The sequence below is a fragment of the Sinocyclocheilus grahami genome, unplaced genomic scaffold, assembly GCF_001515645.1.
Source record: "Sinocyclocheilus grahami isolate Dianchi unplaced genomic scaffold, SAMN03320097.WGS_v1.1 scaffold1309.1, whole genome shotgun sequence".
NCBI lineage: Eukaryota > Metazoa > Chordata > Actinopteri > Cypriniformes > Cyprinidae > Sinocyclocheilus > Sinocyclocheilus grahami.
Window position 1 is genome coordinate 2,039 of NW_015506488.1, and position 5,453 is coordinate 7,491.

Below are 5,453 nucleotides of genomic sequence, written 5' to 3' on the forward strand. Positions count from 1 at the left end.
TTGATTTTACCATAGGACTATAAATGACAGAGTATTACGTTATTTCCCCTCGATGGGGAAAAAAATCCAAGTGAACATCAATCAGTACTCAATATTAATTTAAACTGCTTTAAATATGACTGCTGCTTATTTCCTGTGCACTTCAATACTGGTCTGCGCTTGACTGTAGTCGCGTCTGTCTGCTTATTGAGTTTATTTAACCCATCGCAATTTATTGGAACTGTGTGAACTAGAGTGACTACTCACCTTAATGTTGTTCTAAAGGCTTATTACTTAATAACACAAAAATGTCCTGCTCGCACTTGCCAATTTAATGCCAGAGAATGGTGACTTTAGTTTTTTTCTTTTTTGAAGCGGATGCATATTTGTCGTAAAAGAATCCTATGCATCTGGTGGCGTATATTCCAAGCATTCTGAAGGTATACTGAGGGTTTGGTGAGAAACAAACTGAAATGGCAAGTTACTATATTTTATGAAAAGCTTGCGTTGCAGTGTGAGTGCTCATAGTGAACATAGGCCTATATATACCCAAGCCAATTTATTATTCTTTCCTTTTTGCCTTAGTGTTTAAAATATTTATTTTGAAACGAATTAATGAATGAATTAATGAATTTCTTAAACAAACAAACAGACTTACTGGGTGAGCAGGGTAGGCTATGACAGCTGTCATATCATACCCTGCCATGCCCAGCTGATGCAAAGAATAGAATTTATATCTACACAGAAGAAAGCCCTGTCTAGACTCTTCCCCGGTATGAGTTGTGTCGAGCTATTCATTAGCCTGTTTGTTTGATGAAAAAAGATTAAATGTAGTTGCAATAAATGTGTTAAGAATCCATACAACTGCAGCAGTGGAGGACTATTATTCTGCTACGTGATACTGCAGAAGAACTGATGAAGGCACGGGTAAATCTTCGGCTGACCAATCAGCAGAAAGGGGTGTTTAATTCCTGCCCATGTGTAGAAATTGAATATTCAAGCTGTTTATTCATTCTTCCACCCATGAACGAAAAACGAACATTTAAGCTGAATTTTCCTTTTTTGTTTTTTGGAAAAAAACTAAAAAAGCGAAAAAGGAGCCGTTTTCTAATTTTTCTACTTTCAATATTACATCAAAAAACGAATGATCGAATAATACACGGATTCAGAAAGCCTCCAGTTTTATTATTATTATTTTTTTCAAATAAACATGATAAATGTAAATTCACATGTAAAAAAGTGGATAAATGAAAATACCCACTTCAGTTTTTCCAATTTGCACTGTGTGTTTTCCAACAGATGGCAGATCTTCTCATTTCCTGAGTCTCCTAGTTTATTTCCACTCAGATCCAGCTCTATCAGGTTTGAAGGGTTTGAATGTAAAGCTTCAGTCAGAACACGACAATCTTCTGGTGTGATACTGCTGTTATTCAAACTGTGTTAAGAGAATACACAGTTACAGTTTCAAATAAATATTTACCAAGAGTTAGTTATTAGTTAAAAGCCATCACTCTCTGGTAAACGATACATTAAACACATCCAGCAGCAAGTTCACAAGTATTAAAAGTTGTCATATTAATAAAACTCACGTCAGTGTGTTGAGTTTACAGTGTTTATCCTGCAGTACCAGAGCAAGTTTCTTCAATCCTGAGTGTCCTAGATCACGTTCACTCAGATTCAGCTCTCTCAGGAGTAACGGGTTTTTACCCACAATTCCAGTCACATACTGACAGGCTTCATCTGCAGCAGGACCCAAAAACCTGCAGAAGAGAAGAAGCAGGATTCAATTCAACTAAACTTGGTGTAATAAAAATAGCATCTGATGCTGATGGGAAACAGTGAGAAATGGTTTATCTTGAATTTACTTTGATGCAAAAACTGTATTATTGAAATAACATTTATATTAATAATTCAACTGCATATCATTCATTTTGTATTATTTCATCACGTCTCACCTCAGTGTCTTCAGCTGACAGTTTGGATCCTGTAGTAAATCATTGAGCTGCTTCACTCCTGATTGTCCAGGATCATTTCCTGTGAGATCCAGCTCTATCAGGTGTGAAGGGTTTGATCTCAGAGCTGAAGCCAGAGCTTTATAACCTTCTTCAGTGATACTGCAGTCTGAAAGTCTAGAGAAAAGAGATTTTAAATAAAATGCATTTGACAATTCATAATTGTATGAAAAACATTATTTATTTTCTATGGTGATTATTTTTATCATTTTACTACAGTCATTTTTCCTGGTAACTTTTGTTTTAATTTCTATTACTTTTACCATATTAACTGCCAGATTCAAATGTGCTTTCCTGCTATGGCTGGCGCTGAGCCAGAGATGGACGCGCTCAGCCCTTGTCATATAATCACAACTATGCAGTGTTTTCAACCACATACTGTACATAATGTTTGTTTTAGGTTTTAGACATTTAAATACAAATGTACTAGCAAAACAATACATTTATAGTTTGTAAAATACACACCGATGTCTATAACAGCGGCAATATCAGATACACATTGTGTAAATAACTATAAAGTTCACTCTGTTCTTCTCCAACCTCACCAGCCATTACTTTCATGTATTTTGGGAGAAATGGATGAATTTACGTGTTGTAAATCCGAGAGATACAATTCTCTGAACTGCGGCACAAACTAACATGCCGATCAACTAACAAGATCATTATGAAGGTTTGTAAATTTAAAAAAAATACGTTCACTACTAGAATATCAGATAGTTGATGACATAGTTAACAAGTGTGTGAATATTTTGAACAAAAGAGGCTAAATGAAATAAAAACAATACATCTGTGATAGGCTTCAACGCTATTGTGGCTGTGGTGTGTCATGTGACACACGTAATGTGTTGCCATGGAAATAAAAGGATACTTTCTAAAATAATGGTCACCTTAAAAAGAAAAAAAAATTCACACTGGGGGGTCAGCTAGAATATATATTACATCTACGTGTGAAGGGGTTAATGGCAAAAGTCTCATAACACTACATTCAGCACAAACTGTGTAACACGTATGTACACTATTTCTAAGAAAATCAGGTTTTAATATTGAGAGTAAAAATAAATCCCCCCCCCTGTATTTTACATAAGCACAACATTTTGTTTTTTATTGAGTGGACACAAATACAAGTAGACATTTACAGTTTCAAATGATGTCGTCTTTTTATCTGTATGACCATTAATGTGTGTATGACTTGCAAGTTGTTGCTACTGATATAAGATAACAACACATGTGACTGTGCCAGGGCCTCTGTGCTCTTGAGAGGGTTAACTTTAAACAAACAAAAGTTATTATTAAAATTAAATGTTCATTCATTTAACTCACCTGAGTTTCTGCAGTGTGCAGTTTGTATTTTCTAATCCGTTCTGGAGTTTCTTCACTCCTGAATCCAGCAGATTATTGTCGCTCATGTCAAGATCTTTCAGACTGGAGTTTGATCTCAGGACTGTAGCGAGAGCTGAACAACTTTCCTCTGTTAGACCACACTTACGCAGACTAAAATGATGAAAATGAGTGGGAGAATTTAGGAACACAAGGTGCTTGTTTTCACTATTAAGTGATTCCTGAGAACTGTGTTTAGGTCACCTGATTTCTTTAACATAGATTAATTGTGCAATAAAAACCACATTAAAAATACTCACATCAGTGTGTTGAGTTTACAGTGTTTATCCTGCAGCAGAGCAGTGATCTGATTCACTTGTGTGTCTCCTAGTTCATGTTCACTCAGATTCAGTTCTCTAAGGAGTAATGGGTTTTTACCCACAATTCCAGTCACATACTGACAGGCTTCATCTGCAGCAGGACTCAAAAACCTGCAGAAGAGAAGATGAAATAGGATATAATTTAATTCCCAAATAAACGTTGATGGACAGAAGTGTAAATTAGTTTATCTTGAATTTACTTTGATGCAGCAGGTTTGTATTAGTGAAATATTTCTATAAATAATTCACCTGTATTTAATTTGTTTTGTATTACTTCATCATCTCTCACCTCAGTGTCTTCAGTTGACAGTCTGGATCCTGTAGTAAATCACTGAGCTGCTTCACTCCTGATTGTCCAGGATCATTTCCTGTGAGATCCAGCTCTATCAGGTGTGAAGGGTTTGATCTCAGAGCTGAAGCCAGAGCTGTATAACCTTCTTCAGTGATACTACAGTCTGAAAGTCTAGAACAAGAATGAAAATTCAACTGATTAATCAGCTATAGTAGAATTTACCTTAACAATATTAATCCCTAAAGTGACCTTCTATAATGAATGGGTAAACAAAAGGCTCAGAGACCTTTAAAATGTCAACTCACCTGAGAATCTCCTGTGATCTTAAAGTCACTCACAATAGCTATGCTTCCATCCAAATTTATGAATTAAACTTATGCGCAAAATTGGAATATCACATTAAACATTTGCGAATAAAGCACCGTTTCCATCCAGTGAGTTGAAGAGAACAAAATCGCTACTTCCTGATTAACTTTCGCTAAATACCCCATAGAAAATTTACATTTGCTGCAGTAGAAGTCACTGTATATAAAAATTTTTGTATACAATAAATTACGAGCTTCAGAGTATGCAGACTAAAACTAAAACTATGAAACTATTTAACGAATTGAATGAACATTTTGTAAAGAATATGTAAAATTAAATCACAATCTTTAAGTTTGGTTTGTCAGCCTTTTGTCTGTTGTCATACAACTTACCTCAGTATCTCCAATTCACACGTTATATTCCTCAGTCCATTGCAGAGCAGCTTCACTCCTGAATCCTGCAGATTATTATTGTTCATGTTCAGTTCTTTCAGATTGCTATCTGATCCAAGAATTGTAGCCAGAGCTGAACAGCTTCTGTCTGTTAAGTCACAATCATTCAGGCTACAAAGAAAATATATCACATTAGATTGAATACCAACAGTATAATACAGCACAGCGTATGAGCTAAGTACAAATATTAAATGTATTTTCAAACTATTACTCTTACTTGAACAGTAAAAAATATTGTGAGGATGGCTACATTGGCATTGTACCTACAACATCATTAGTATTTTTGATTAAGTGATACATTTGCTACATCAAACAAGCAGGAATACCATTTTAAGGTTTATAGCTTTACTGACAATGAGCTACACATTTGAAAGCACTCCACTGTCTTTAGTGTCTTGAGGTGGAGAATATGGAGGTTAATGATTAGAACACTGAGAAGTTCTTGATAGACTTAGACTTAAAATAGGAAGTTTAAGATAACTTCATATTGGAGCGAAAATAACTATGGAACAAAGTGTTTTATAAAAAAAATGTTATACTGTTTTTCTGCTGCTGTTATCTAAAAAGCTGCTAAATAAATTTAATTAAATGACTTACAGAGCTCTTTTGGAGGTTTTGATGACTGATAATAATCTAACAAGACACTCGTCTGACTTCTTGAATTTCTGAAGCTCAAACTCCTCCAGCTCCTCCTCTGATGTCAACAACACAAAGG

The 5,453-nt window shown here is 35.1% G+C and overlaps 1 long non-coding RNA gene across 1 annotated transcript; it reads right to left on the minus strand.

Moving 5' to 3' along the window:
* Nucleotides 1–1,246: 1,246 nt before the first annotated feature.
* Nucleotides 1,247–1,974, minus strand: LOC107569084 (uncharacterized). The gene is made up of 3 exons (XR_001606859.1): nucleotides 1,935–1,974; nucleotides 1,569–1,739; nucleotides 1,247–1,414 (listed from the first exon to the last, which is right to left on the minus strand). It is a non-coding gene; the product is annotated as an uncharacterized lncRNA (long non-coding RNA).
* Nucleotides 1,975–5,453: the final 3,479 nt, after the last annotated feature.